The sequence below is a fragment of the Tachyglossus aculeatus genome, chromosome 1 (assembly GCF_015852505.1).
Source record: "Tachyglossus aculeatus isolate mTacAcu1 chromosome 1, mTacAcu1.pri, whole genome shotgun sequence".
NCBI classification, from domain to species: domain Eukaryota; kingdom Metazoa; phylum Chordata; class Mammalia; order Monotremata; family Tachyglossidae; genus Tachyglossus; species Tachyglossus aculeatus.
The window spans coordinates 55,586,198-55,602,279 of NC_052066.1; the positions used below are offsets into that span (position 1 = coordinate 55,586,198).

The 16,082-nt window shown below is 45.3% G+C and overlaps 1 non-coding gene across 1 annotated transcript; it reads right to left on the reverse strand.

Moving 5' to 3' along the window:
- Window positions 1-4,424: 4,424 nt before the first annotated feature.
- LOC119934955 lies at window positions 4,425-4,562 on the reverse strand. The gene has a single exon (XR_005453047.1). It is a non-coding gene; the product is annotated as a small nucleolar RNA SNORA7 (small nucleolar RNA).
- Window positions 4,563-16,082: the final 11,520 nt, after the last annotated feature.

Genomic DNA, 16,082 nt, shown 5'->3' on the forward strand with positions numbered 1-16,082 from the left:
ACCTCTGACTCCCAAGCCCGGACTCTTTCCACTGAGCCACGCTGCTTAGTAGAGTACTCTGCAGACAGTAAGCAAGTCTGGGCCCAGAGGCTCAGAGTTTGAACAGGTTTTTTGTATGATGTCCTATGGAGCTGGGGTGAGTATATATGTATATATACCTGTATATATGTATATATGCTTGTACATATTTATTACTCTATATATTTATTTATTTATTTATTTTACTTGTACATATCTATTCTATTTATTTTATTTTGTTAGTATGTTTGGTTTTGTTCTCTGTCTCCCCCTTTTAGACTGTGAGCCCACTGTTGGGTAGGGACTGTTTCTGTATGTTGCCACCTTGTACTTCCCAAGCGCTTAGTACAGTGCTCTGCACACAGTAAGCGCTCAATAAATATGATTGATGATGATGATGATGAGAGGAGGCTGTGAATGTTTCCTGGCCTCAGAGCAACCAAATATCTGAAGTTAGTGTGCCCTATTGGGTAGAGGATGGCCCTGGGAGTCAGATGATCTGGGTTCTATTCCCAGCTCCTCCACTTGTTTGCTTGTGTGACTTTGACAAGTCACTTCACTTCTTTGTGCCTCAGTTCCCTCATCTGTAAAATAGGGATTGAAACTGTGAGCCTTACGTGAAACCTGGACTGTTTTAGCTTGTATCTACCCCGACACTTAGTACAGTGCCTGGCACATAGCTAGGTGCTTAACAAATACCACAATTATCAATAACAATGATAATAACAGCAATAATAATAAATACCATTTTTTAAAAAGCTAACCCTCTCTGCTGTGCCCTTGTTGTCACTGTTGTTGGACTTTTGCTTCTCACTTCTCTCACTGTGAGTCTTTAAACTGGGGAGTTTCACCCGATGAACCGTGAGTTGAATCTGTAGTTTGATTACAATTCTAATGCTTCATCTAGGCTGCCAACCTAGGCTGCCTCAATACACACCATCTGGGTGCATGTGTATTTATATCTATAATTCTATTTATTTATATTGATGCTATTGATGCTTGTTTACTTGTTTTGATGACCGTCTCCCCACTTTTAAACTGTGAGTCCACTGTGGGCAGGGATTGTCTCTGATGCTGAATTGTAATTTCCAAGTGCTTAGTACAGTGCTCTGGACACAGTAATCACTCAATAAATACAGTTGAATGAATGAATGAATGAATGTGCATTGAACACGGGTGAAACTGTTTTTATGTTGTTTTTGTCTTGTTTTTAAACTGAGAAAGGATTAATGGGATTTTGTCCTTTTTTAAGGAAAGATATAGCCCCCTTCTTCATTGCTCGGATGTTGATTATTCAGTTTGTGGATTATCCACATGCTTTGTTTCTCGCCCTTTCACTTTTCAACAATATCACCACTGTCCTTTAGAGTCTCCATTATAGGGCAACGGGGTGGGGAGGGGGTGGAATTTAAGGGAGCTGAAATGCAAACCAGTGCATTCTAATAGTTGGTAGCTTTAGTAGCAGAGGTTGAAACTCTTACTTAAAATGGGGTTGGAATTATTGGTGATTGTAATTTTTTTTTTTGCCAGGCTTCCCCTTTTCCCATTTCCATCAGTAGTAGTAATACTACTTAAGTGCTTACTGTGTGCAGACTATGGTATTAAACATCAGGAATGAATGCACAGGTGCAAATTAGACAGGCCCCCTGGGCCTCCAGGGAAGGGAAGGAGGGACAGGGGACGGATGCATGAGGAGAGACGGAAGCAAATATTAAAAAATTAAAGACAAGGACAGGTACACAAAATCAAAACCAAGACCAGTAGAGTGCTGTGGCAGGAGGAGCAGAATTTGAGGCTCCCTATAGCTCAGAATTCACAGTCACAGCCACGGCCACAGTGGCAGCTACCGTTCATTCATTCATTCATTCATTCAATCGTATTTATTGAGCACTTACTGTGTGCAGAGCACTGTACTGAGCACTTGGGAAGTACAAGTTGGCAACATATAGAGACGGTCCCTACCCAACAATGGGCTCACAGTCTAGAAGGGGGAGACAGACAACAAAACAAAACATGTGGGCAGGTGCCAAGTCATCACAATAAATAGAAATAAAGCTAGATGCACATCATTAACAAAATAAATAGAATAGTCAATATGTACAAGTAAAATAAATAGAGTAATAAATCTGTACAAACATATATACAGGTGCTGTGGGGAGGGGAAGGAGGTAGGGTAGGGGGGATGGGGACGAGGAGAGGAAAAAGGGGGGCTCAGTCTGGGACTTCCCAAGTTTTCATCCAGTTGGCGTCAGGCTGGAGTTGCTTTCCCTGTCTGCTGGGGTGGTGCAGGAATGTTGGGACGGATATTCCTTGGTGACACAGAAGAGAGATGGTGTGGGATCCTGGAGTGGCAGCATAGTGGTCAGGCAGAGCCCTGTGTGTTGCAGTGGGAAGCTGGCTGCCACAGGAGTCATGATGGGAAGGTGGCAGGTCCCTGATGGATAATAATAATAATAATAATAATAATAACAATAATAACAAAAATAATAATAATAATAATAATGGCATTTATTAAGCACTTACTATGTGCAAAGCACTGTTCTAAGTGCTGGGGAGGTTACAAGGTGATCAGATTGTCCCACAGGGGGGCTCACAGCCTTAATCCCCATTTTACACATGAGGTAACTGAGGCACAGAGAAGTTAAGTGACTTGCCCAAAGTCACACAGCTGACAAGTGGCAAAGCCGGAATTTGAACCCATGACCTCTGACTCCAAAGCCCGGGCTCTTTCCACTAAGCCATGCTGATTCAGTAGGCCAAGTGGTGGAGAGTGGCCGCACATAATCTGGACTGTAAAGTCCTTAAGGGCAGGCAGTCAATCAGTCACTCACTCGTATTTATTGAGGGCTTTTCGTGTGCAAAGCACCATACTTGGCGCTTGGGAGAGTATGGTATAACAATCAACAGACACATTCCCTGCCCCACAGCACCAGTAGTGAGGGAAATTATTAAATGCCTACCCTATAATAATAATAATGGCATTTATTAAGCGCTTACTATGTGCAAAGCAATTTTCTAAGTGCTGGGGAGGTTCCAAGGAGATCAGGTTGCCCCACGGGGGGCTCACAGTCTTAATCCCCACTTTACAGATGAGGGAACTGAGGCACAGAGATGTTAAGTGACTTGCCCAAAGTCACACAGCTGACAATTGGCAGAGCTGGGATTCGAACCCATGACCCCTGACTCCAAAGCCCATGCTCTTTCCACTGAGCCATGCTGTAGTGTACTAAACACTGGGGTGAATTCAAGATAATCAGATCAAGGATAGTCTCTGTCCCACCTGGAGCTCACAGTCTGTGTAAGTGAGAGAAGAGGTAATTAATCCTCAGTTTATAGATAAGGAAACAGAGTACAGAGAACTTTAGTGAGCTGCCCAAGGTCACACAGCAGGCTAGTGGCAGAGCCAGTTTTGTTGTCTGTCTCCCCCTTCTAGACTGTGAGCCCGTTGTTGGGTAGGGACCATCTCTGTATGTTGCCGACTTGTACTTCCCAAGCGCTTAGTACAGTACTCTAGAGAAGTAGCCTGGCTCAGTGGAAAAGAGCACGGGCTTTGGAGTTCAAATCCCGGCTCTGCCAATTGTCAGCTGTGTGACTTCGGGCAAGTCACTTAACTTCTCTGTGCCTCAGTCACCTCATGTGTAAAATGGGGATGAAGACTGTGAGCCCCCGTGGGACAATCTGATCACCTTATAACCTCCCCAGTGCTTAGAACAGTGCTTTGCACATAGTAAGCACTTAATAAATGCCATTATTATTATTATTATTATTATTATTATTACTCTGCACACAGTAAGCACTCAATAAACACGATTGAATGAATGAATGAATGAAAAGCTCCTCTGACTCCCAAGCCTGTGCTAGGAGAGTGTGTTTTGTGTTTGAAAGTGACTTATTGTTATTGAGAAGCAGCGTGGCTCAGTGGAAAGGGCCCGGGTTTTGGAGTCAGAGGTCATGGGTTCAAGTCACTTCACTTCTCCGGGCCTCAGTTCCCTCATCTGTAAAATGGGGATTAAGACTGTGAGCCCCCCCGTGGGACAACCTGATCACCTTGTAACCTCCCCAGCGCTTAGAACAGTGCTTTGCACATAGTAAGTGCTTAATAAATGCCATTATCATTATTATTATTATTATTATTGTCTTATGCTGTTGTCGTGTCCGACCCATAGCGACGCCATGGACGCATTCATTCATTCAATCATATTTATTGAGCGCTTCCTGTGGGCACAGCACTGTTCTAAGCGCTTCTCCCCCATCCTCCATCTGTAATTGTTGTAGTAGTGTATCCACAGAGTTTTCTCGGTAAAAATACGGAAGTGGTTTACCATTGCCTCCTTCCGCTCAGTAAACCTGACTCTCCACCCTTGACTCTTTCTCATGCCGTTGCTGCCCAGCACAGGTGAATTTTGACTTGTAGCAGATTGTCTTCCACTCGCTAGCCACTGGCCAAGGTAGGAGTGGAATCTATAGGCCTCTGCATGACTCTCCCTCCCGTAGCCGAGACTGGTAGAGGACTGGAAACTCTGCAGGTGTGACCCTGAGAGGTCCTTCTCCAGCCCAGCCCACACCCTCTGCTCCTCTGCCACTAACCTCCTCACTGTACCTCGTTCTCGCCTGTCCCGCCGTCAACCCCCGGCCCACATCCTTCCCCTTGCCTGGAATGCCCTCCCTCCACACAGCCACCAAGCTAGCTCTCTTCCTCCCTTCAAAGCCCTACTGAGAGCTCACCTCCTCCAGGAGGCCTTCCCAGACTGAGCCCCCCTTTTCCTCTCCTCCTCCCCATCCCCCCTTCTGCCCTACCTCTTTCCCCTCCCCACAGCACCTGTATATATAATAATAATAATAATAATAATAATAATGGCATTTATTAAGCGCTTACTACATGCAAAGCACTGTTCTAAGCGCTGGGGGGATACAAGGTGATCAGGTTGTCCCACGGGGGGGCTCACAGTCAACCCGCATTTTACAGATGAGGTAACTGAGGCCCAGAGAAGTTAAGTGACTTGCCCAAGGTCACACAGCTGACAAGTGGCGGAGCCGAGATTTGAACCCATGACCACTGACTCCAAAGCCCGTGTTTTTTCCACTGAGCCACGCTGCTTCTCTTAATATATATTAATATATAATAATTAATATATAATACATATATAATAATTAATACATAATATATGTATATATGTTTGTACATATTTGTACATATTGTACTTGTACATATTTACTATTCTATTTATTTTGTTAATGATGTGCATTTAGCTTTTAATCTGTTTGTTCTGACGACTTGACACCTGTCCACATGTTTTGTTTTGTTGTCTGTCTCCCCCTTCTAGACTGTGAGCCTGTTGTTGGGTAGGGACCGTCTCTATACGTTGCCAACTTGTACTTCCCAAGTGCTTAGTACAGTGCTCTGCACACAGTAAGCGCTCAATAAATACAATTGAATGAATGGTGAGTGATGATAGTGCAACTCAATCCACTCTCTGTGTATGTACTGGAACTCATAACATACAAGTTCATATCTCAGATTAGGCTTCCAATTGTGTTCTCACTGTGGATTGTAAAACGATGAATCCATTCATAGCCTCTCTAAAACTACCAAATGGTATATTCATCAACTGCATTAATTATGATCATACCCGTTTTTAGACACACTTAGGCTTTTATAGTACCAATCAACTTTGACACTACTTTCCTGTAAATAATACAAAATAGCTTAGATCATTACACTTCTGAATTCCAAAACAGATTATAAAAAATACTCATTTTGTGCAGGAAATTATCATAGTTTTCTAAATGTCTCATGAGCCTAAAAAGTAGGTATACAAAAATTTTAATAGTTAAATATGAAGAAAAGAAAAAAAGTGCACGTAGTATTCAAACAGACAATTCCATATTGAATCGCATTACCTAAATTATGTCCCTTGTGCAATTCATTATACAACTGGTTGGTTGGGGGTTCCTTTTTCATATTTAAAAAAGTATACTTTCCGGGCCTCAACAGTATTTTAAAAGCTGATAAATGAGGTAATTTTAAAAAATTATATAGACATTCATGGTTCAGAGCACTAAACTAGAGCTCAGGAAACGAAAGCTCACATCCAGCGTTAGCCAGAGAGATGCTGGGGATTTAGTCAAGTCAGTCTCTGTAAATCCGTTTTTTCCATCTATTACACTTGCCTATTTCTTGTTTTTCAAGGATATTGTGAAGATGAAGGAGTTGCTATTTGCTCATTGAAATCTAGTGACATATATGTGTGTGTGAGTGTGTGTGAGTGTGTGTTTGAGACATTGGGGTCTCTGTAATGGAGAGAACTCTCTATTACAGTGGTTCTTTGAAAGTGCCTTCCTGTTTAGAAACTTGGCCTGTAGCCGTATCTCATTTGGCCAGGCCTTCATGGGGCTCCCTTAAAGTTACAAGCATTGCATCTTCATCGTTGGCAGGGAATGTGACTGTTTATTGTTGTATTGTACTCTCCCAAGTGCTTAGTACAGTGCTCTGCACACAGTGAGCGCTCAATAAATACGACTGAGTGAATGAATGAATTGAATGACTATCCTGAAAGGTTTATCCTAGAGCAGTAGTTGTCCATCTCCCTTTAAAGTTTACTCTATGTGTTCCAATACACTCCCACCACATGTTGACTCAGGATGTGAAAAACTGCACCGGAAAAAATAACCTGGGCATTATAAATCTCTAGTAAAGGAAACAACGCTTTGTATTTACAGGGTAGCTTTCTTAAACCTTGTATCCCCCCCAGCGCTTAGAACAGTGCTTTGCACATGGTAAGCGCTTAACAAATGCCATCATTATTATTATTATTATTATAAATACGATGGAATGAATGAATGAAGACGTTTTGTATCACTCTTGAGAATATATTAAACCTTGTATCCCCCCCAGCGCTTAGAACAGTGCTTTGCACATAGTAAGCGCTTAACAAATGCCATCATTATTATTATTATTATAAATACGATGGAATGAATGAAGACATTTTGTATCACTCTTGAGAATATATTAAGCCTTGTATCCCCCAGCGCTTAGAACAGTGCTTTGCACATAGTAAGTGCTTAACAAATGCCAACATTATTATTATTATTATTATTATCTAAAAGTACTTCACAAACTTCATCTGTTTAATCTTCAGGCCAGCTTTATGACAACTATCAATAGCACATTTGATTATTCCCCATTTTTAAAATGCACAACGGGGAAGATAGTTTTCCGAAGAAGACAGAGAGGAGTAGCATGGCCTAGTGGAAATAGCCACGGGACTGAGAGTCAGGGGTCACACAGAAGACACATGCCGGAACCAGGATTAGACCCTAGGTCCTTCTGAATTCCAGGCCCCTCCTCAATCCACTAGACCAGGCTGTTTTTCAGGTTTGTTACCCGATTAAGGAAGAAAATTTTGCAATTGAAAATCTTGGAGCTGTAGCACTGGATAATTAAACTCTTTCAGAAAGGTTTCAGAGAAGCAGCATGGCCTAGTGGAAAGACCATGGTCCTGGGAGTCAGGAGACCTGGGTTCTAATCCTGCCTCTGCCACTTGACTGCTGTGTGCTCCTAGGCGAGTCACTTAATTTCCCTGTGGCTCAGTTACTGAGAAGCAGCGTGGCTCAGTGGAAAGAGCCCGGGCTTTGGAGTCAGAGGTCAGGGGTTCAAATCCCGGCTCTGCCAATTGTCAGTTGTGTGGCTTTGGGCAAGTCACTTAACTTGTCTGTGCCTCAGTTCCCTCATCTGTAAAGTGGGGATTAAGACTGTGAGCCCCACATGGGCCAACCTGATCACCTTGTAACCTCCCCAGCGCTTAGAACAGTGCTCTGCACATAGTAAGCGCTTAACAAATACCATCATCATCATTATTATTATTATTATTGCATCTGCTAAATGGGATTTAAGACCATGAGCCCCATGTGGGACATGGACTGATTATCTTGTATCTACCCCAGTGCTGAGTACAGTGCCTGGCACATAGTAAATGCTTAACAAATCCATTTTAAAAAATATTACAATTAATTAGTTCATTCATTCAATCATATTTATTGAGCGCTTACTGTGTGCAGAGCCCTGTACTAAGTGCTTGGGAAGTACAAGTCAGCAGCATATAAAGATGGTTCCTACACAACAACGGGCTCACAGTCTAGAAGTGGGAGACAGACAACAAAACAAAACATGTAGACAGGTGTCAAAGTCGTCAGAACAAATAGAATTAAAGCTATATGCACATCATTAACAAAATAAATAGAATAGTAAATATGTACAAGTAAAATAAATAGAGTAATAAATCTGTACAAATATATACAAGTGCAGTGGGAGGGGAAGGAGGTAGGGCCGGGGGGGATGGGGAGGATGAGAGGAAAAGGGGGGCTCAGTCTGGGAAGGCCTCCTGGAGGAGGTGAGCTCTCAGTAGGGCTTTGAAGGGAGGAAGAGAGCTAGCTCGACGGATGTGTGGAGGGAGGGCATTCCAGGCCAGGGGAAGGACGTGGGCCAGGGGTCGACGGTGGGACAGGCGAGAATGAGGCACAGTGAGGAGGTGAGCAGCAGAGGAGCGGAGGGTGCGGGCTGGGCTGGAGAAGGAGAGAAGGGAGGTGAGGTAGGAGGAGGCGAGGTGATGGACAGCCTTGAAGCCAAGAGTGAGGCGTTTTTGCTTGATTCATAGGTTGACAGGCAGCCACTGGAGATTTCTGAGGAGGGGAGTAACATGCCCAGAGTGTTTCTGTACAAAGATAATCTGGGCAGCAGAGTGAAGTATAGACTGAAGCTGGGAGAGACAGGAGGATGGGAGATCAGAGAGGAGGCCGATGCAGTAATCCAGTCGGGATAGAATGAGAGATTGAACTAGCAAGATAGTGGTTTGGATGGAGAAGAAAGGACTGTGAAGCAGCATGGTGTAGTAGCTAGAGCACGGGCCTCGGAGTCAGAAGATTGTGGGTTCTAATCCTGGCTCTGCCACTTGTCTGCTATGTTACCTCAGGAGAGTCACTTCACGTCTCTGTGCCTCAGTTACCTCATCTTTTAAATGGGGAATGAGACTGTGAGCGCCATTTGGGACAGGGTCTGTTTTAATCTGAATTGCTTGTATCCACCCCATGTCTAGTACAGTGCCTGGCACACAATAAGTGCCTAACACACCTCTCCCCCTTCCCTTTCATTCCCCTCCTCTGAAGCCCATATCATCCACCTCTACCACCCCCTCCAGATTCTTGTAGCTGTCATCTACCGCCCCCCAGGTCCCACCTCCAACTTCTTTGACCATTTCGACCCCTTTCTCACATTCCTACTCTCTTTTTCCACGCCCAAGTTGATACTTGGAGACTTCAACATCCACATAGATGTTCCCGGTGACCCCTCTGCCAACCACCATCACCCCTCATCTCCACTGACCTCCTGCTCCACCCCACCTCCCCCACCCACCAACTTGGACAAACACTCGATCTCATCATCTCTAACCACAGCACATCTCTACCCTCCCCAACTCTGAAATCCCTCTCTCTGACCACAACCAATGGGAAAGTTGAAGAGGAGGCTGAGAGGAGGGGAGAATTGAGGAGAGGGAGAGGTGATTTTGGGGAGGTCACACCTGATGGTGTTAATAAAGTAGATGGTCAGATCGTTGGGGGTGAGGGGCCTAAGGAGGGAGTTAAATGTCTGGAACAACTGGTGAGGGTGATTGGCATGGGTATCAGTAAGGGAGGACAAATAGTTTTGCCGGGCAGAGGAGAGGGCAGAGTTAAGGCAAGAAAGGACAAGGACACTTGCCTCCTCACCCACATGCGTCCTCCCCATAAATCTGTACTATTCTCCCACAGAGACTTGCAATCTCTCAACCCCAACCATCTCTCCCGGCGCATCACATCCCAGCTAGCCTCCATACCTAATCTACCCACTCTCGATAACCAAATAGATGCTCTCAACGCCATCCTCTCTACTCAACTCAACTCGCTCACTCCTCTATCCTTTCATCACTCTCATATGACTAACCCTCAGCGCTGGAGCACCTGCACTGTATACCTCCTTCCCTCTTACATGTGAGCCATTGAACACTGCTGGCGGAAATCTAAACATCAGGTCGACCTGGTCCACTTAAAGTTTGTCCTTTCTTGCCTTAATTCTGCCCTCTCCTCTGCCCGGCAAAACTATTTGTCCTCCCTTACTGATACCCATGCCAATCACCCTCACCAGTTGTTCCAGACATTCAACTCCCTCCTTAGGCCCCCTGTTCGCCTCCTCCCCCATCCCTCGCCCCCAACAATCTGGCCATCTACTTTATTAGCACCATCAGGTGTGACCTCCCCAAAATCACCTCTCCCTCTCCTCAATTCTCCCATCCTCTCAGCCTCCTCTTCAACTTTCCCATCCTTCCCAGCAAGCAGCGTGGCAGAGTGGATAGATCCCGGGCCTGGGAGTCGGTAGGTCATGGGTTCTAATTCCGCCTCTGCCACTTGTCTGCTGTGTGACCTTGGGTAAGTCATTTCACTTCTCTGTAAAATGAAGATTGAGGTTGTGAGCCCCATGTAGGACAGGGACTGTGTCCAACCTGATTTGCTTCCATCCACCCCAGTGCTCAGAACAGTGCCTGGCACATAGTAAGTGCTTAACAAACACCATAATTATTATCTCCAGAGAAAATCTCCTGCCTCCTCTCAAATGCCACTCCTTCCACATATGCATTGGATCCCATTCTTTTGCACCTTCTAAAAACTATCGCCCCTTCTCTCCTTTCCTCCTTAACTATCATCTTTAACTGCTCACTCTCCAATGGCTTCTGCCCCACTGCCTTCAATCATGCCCACATCTCCCCCTTCCTAAAAAAAGCCTCCCTTGACCCCTCAGCCCCCTCCAGTTATCGCCCCATTTCCCTCCTACCCTGCCTTTCCAAACTCCTAGAGCGAGTCTACACTTGCTGCCTTGAATTCCTCAACTCCAACTCTCTCCTGGACCCCCTCCAATCTGGCTTCCATCCCCTTCACTCCACTGAAACCGCCCTCTCAAAGGTCACCTTCTTGCCAAATCCAACAGCTCCTACTCCATCCTAATCCTCCTCGACTCTCAGCTGCCTTTGACATTGTGGACCAATCTCATTTCCTGGATACTTTATCCAACCCTGGCTTCACTGACTCTGTCCTCTCCCGGTTCTCCTCATCTCTTTGGCTGTTAATTCTCAATCTCCTTCACAGTCTCCTCCTTCCCTTCCCATCCCCTAACTGTAGGGGGTCCCTCAAGGTTCAGTTCTTGGTCCCCTTCTATTCTCCATCTACACTCACTCCCTTGGATGATGATACCTAAATGATACCTTGTGGATGATACTTAAATCTACATCACCCCTGTTCTCCTCTCCCTCTCTTCAGACTCGCAACTCCTCCTGCCTTCAGGACACCTCTACTTGGATGTGCTCCTGCCACCTCAAACTCAGCATGTCCAAAACACAGATCCTTATCTACCCTCCCAAACCCTATTCTCTTCCAAATGTTTCTGTCACTGGAGACGGCACAACCATCTTTCCTGTCTCACAAGCCTGTAACCTTGGTGTCATCCTTGACTCCGCTCTCTCATTCAACCCACATATCCAATCCAACACCAAATCCTGTCAGTCTCACCTTCACAACATCACGAAGATCCGCCCTTTCCCCTCCATCCAAACCGCTACCACGTTACTTCAATCATTCATCATTTCCCGACTGGATTACCGCATCAGCCTCCTTTCTGACCTCCCAACCTCCTGCCTCTCCCCACTTCAGTTTATACTTCATTCTGCTGCCTGAATTATCTTTCCACGGAAACGTTCAGGGCATGTCACCCCACTCCTCAAAAATCGCCAGTGGTTGCCTGTCAACCTTCGTATGAAGCAAAAACTCCTCCTCACTCTCGGCTTCAAAGCTCTCTATCACCTCGCCCCCTCCTACTCACCTCCCTTCTCTTCTTCTCCAGCCCAGCCCGCACACTCCACTCCTCTGCCACTAACCTCCTCACTGGGCCTCATCTGCTCCTCCTCCCCTACCCATCGCCCCGACACCCTCCCTCTGCTCTAACCCCCCTCCCTGCCCCACAGCACTTGTGTGTATATGTACTTATTTATTATTGTATTTATTTTATTAATGACATGTTTGTATCTATAATTCTATTTATCTATATCCATGCTATTGATGCCTACTTGTTTAGTTTTGTCGTCTGTCTCCCCTCTTCTAGACTGTGAGCCGCTGTTGGGTAAGGATTGTCTCTGTTTGTTGCCAAATTGTATTTTCCAAGCGCTTAGTACAGTGCTCTGCACACAGTAAGTGTGCAATAAATAAATACGACTGACTGACTGTATGAATAAATCTGATTGAACTGAATGAAAAACCCTAAATATTATTATCATTATTAATGGCATTTTGCAGCTTTTTGGGGGGTGGGGAGGGAGTGGCCATATGTGATATTGCTGCTACCTTTTTTCCAGCAATGTTTTGGGCTTCTAAAATTTCACTTACCCGCAAGTCAGTGACACATGAATCCATCCCACCACTGGACACCATAAGTGACATTACCAGGCGTTCTCAGAACGAAATTCCAGCTGAAAGCCCCCTGAGACACTTAAGGAGCTCCTGGACCCCGCTCAATCTCCGCTGGATCCTAAAGCCCCCACTCTCCAATAACCATAATAATAATGGAATTTGTTAAGTGCAAGCCCGCTGCGGGCAGGGATTGTCTCTCTTCATTGTTGTATTATAGTTTCCAAGCACTTAGTACAGTGCTCTGCACATAGTAAGGGCTCAATAAATACGATTGAATGAATGAATGAATGAATGAATGAATGTTCTAAACACTGGAGTAGATACAAATTAATCCGGTTGGACACAGTCCCTGTCCCACATGGGGCTCACAGTCTTAATCCCCATTTTACAGATGAGAGAACTGAGGCACAGAGAAGTGAAGTGAGTTTCCTAAGACCACACAGCAGACTAGTGGCAGAGGCAGGATTAGAACCTAGGTCCTTCTGATTCCCAGGCCCATTATCTATCCACAAGGCCACGCTGCTGTTCCCACACAATTTGGGAGAGCTTCTGCTTTGTGCTCTCCAAGCTGCTGCACCCCTATCATGACCACTACCCTTCAACTGAAGCCCAGGTGTCCACCCAAAGGCGAAGGGATTATTGGGGACTAGCTATAACCCCCGCCCCCTTCCCCCAACACACACACACACACACACAAACACACACACACTCTCAGACACACTCTCTCTCACACACACACCTGGGATGGGCTGCAGTAAGCCCTTGGAGAAAGTGTTTCCTCCTGCGCCTACGGCTCTCCAGGTCCACACTTCTCCTGGGGAACCTGGAACCTGTTTTTATCTCCAGCCCCTACAACAGGCAGACACTAAGATCTGAGATCTAAACAGCATTTAATGGGATCTTTATTCGGTAACAGTGAAATCAATTCCAGTTCACATCACCTTGTCCTAGATCCGATGCATTTCCCCCCATGACCCTCTTTTCTTCCCTGTAGGAGCCCTGGGGCTCACGGTCCTCTGTTCCTTCCTCCCCTTCTCTCAGGGAATTCCAGGTTCCAATCTCACCCACTCTGAGTCCTTCAGAAACGGGATCTTGCAGTATTTTTCCCCCCTCAGGAGCAGGTGTTTCACTGCTCCGGAGACCTAACTCTGAACCCTGAACCTCCAAAGTATAACAACCCTAATCTGGGATTCACTTTGATCCTCTCCTTCCACACCAAAACCCCATGTCCTGTGTCCATCCAGGATCCCCAGGACAAACTTTCCATTGTCCTGTTCTCCCAGGTGCACAGCTCATAACCCCTCACCTCCAAGAAGGCCAAGGGTCTTCTCCAACACTTTGGTCCCTCTACGTCCTGCCCAACCTTCTCTCAGATTGGCTCATCTCGATATTTAAAATTCTCTCATTGTGGGGTTGCCACAGAGACTCTCCTGGCTTCCTCCTCCCTGTCCCGAGTGTGGGATCCATCTGGAATGGCTGTCACAAGGTTTTATCTATTCCACTGTTTCCAGGCAATGTTGTGCTTTCACCATCCCAAATTAGATTTTTCCAAGTCATAAAACCTTTGAAAAAGGGACATTCCACTACCTTTCTTGTAAATGGGTTCTATTGCTCTCAGTGAATGTCCATTCAGGAAAGTCTTACTATTCTCTGTTTTAACTCTGTCTCCCCTTTAAGTTTTTTTCTTTTGTTTGTTAGTTTTTTAATGGTTTTTATTAAGTGCTTACAGTGAGCCAGAAACTGGACTAAGGGCTGGGGTAGTTACAAACTAATCAGGTTGGACATAGTCCATATCCCACATGGGGCTCACAGTCTTAATCTCCATGTAACAGATGAAGCAACTGAGGCACAGAGAAGTTAAGTGACTTTCCCAAGGTCACACAGCAGACATGTGGCAGAGCTGGGATTAGAACCCAGGTCCTTCTGGCTCCCAGCCCTGTGTTCTATCCACTAATTCATGCTGTTTCACTGCCATAATATGCTAGCTGGATATTTAATCTCAGAATAGATGAATTAAAAATAGATGTATTAGGGAGATATTTGTTTGCTGAACTTTGTGGGTTTGGGTTGTGTTTTCTTTCATTCATTCATTCATTCATTCAATCGTATTTATTCATTCGTTCGTTCATTCAATCGTATTTATTGAGCGCTTACTGTGTGCAGAACACTGTACTAAGCACTTGGGAAGTACAAGTTGGCAACACATAGAGACAGTCCCTACCCAACAGTGGGCTCACAGTCTAGAAGGGGGAAACAGAGAACAAAACAAAACATATTAACAAAATAAAATAAATAGAATAGGTACAAGTACAATAAATAAATAAATAGAGTAATAAATACGTACAAACATATAGACATATATACAGGTGCTGTGGGGAAGGGAAGGAGGTAAGGTGGAGATGGAGAGGGGGGGAGAGGGGGAGAGGAAGGAGGGGGCTCAGTCTGGGACTGGGCTCAGTTTTCTCCCTCTATGTCTTCTCCCAAGTGTTAGTACAGTGCTCTGCACACAGTAGGTATGGTTGATGTGGCTAATTTGCTCACACCTTCCCCTTCAGAGCTGACAGATGACTGATCTCCCCATCTTCAAAGTGCTTTTTGATCACACCTCCTCCAGAAGACTTTCCTTGATTAATCCCACAACACTCCTCACCTGATTTCCCTCATTGACACTAAGCACTTCCATGTCACCTAAGCAACTAAGCATCAACACTTCTCCCCCTCCTCCAGCCTAGCATTCATCTACGTGTCTTTAAACTCTGTTGCTTCCTCCTCCATGTAGTTTATTTTAGTGTCTGTTTCCCTTGATAGATTAAAGATCCTTGAAGGCAGGGATTATGTCTAATTCTATTGTACTGCCCAAGCACTTAGTACAGTGCTCTGCTCAGAGTAAATCCTCTGTAAATACTATTGGTTAATTCATTAGTCAATTTTCCCCTCTTCTCTCTTCCTGGTGCTCTCTCTCTCTCTCTCTTTCTTTTTTTTTTCCCTCTCCCACTCCTGCTCCTCACCCTTGTTCATCCCTAAGCCCATGTGCCTTCTGCTTTTGATACACTGAGGAATATTGAGGCTGCACTAGAGCAAATTGCTTTCATGTCTTCACAGTCTTGTTGCTTCGAGGCTCAGTTGTGCTCAGCTGCCTTTAAACCTAATTGCTTTTGGGCTACGGAAGACTCACTCGTTGTCAGTAGCACCAGGCCTGATTTTCCCTGAGCCCCACTACTTCTGGAGCATTCCCAAGTGGGGAATTTTTCACATTCTCCACCCAACTCGGCATCGTTTCCCTTGGCTCCCCACTCACCCTACTCCCGATAATCCCCTACTTCCTGAGTGCGCACAGGGATAACCCCAGTGGACAAGTACCCAGATCCAGATGGACAGATGTAGACATGCCGGTGGGCAAAGGAAATGAGGAGAGAATAAAGTTCTTGGGGTTTTTTTTAATGGTATTTGTTAAGTGCTTATTGTGGGCCAGGCACTGTACTAAGTGCTGGGGTAGATATGAGCTAATCAGGTTGGACACACTCCCTGTCCCGCCTGGGGCTCACTGCTTAATCCCCATTTTACAGATTAGGTAACTG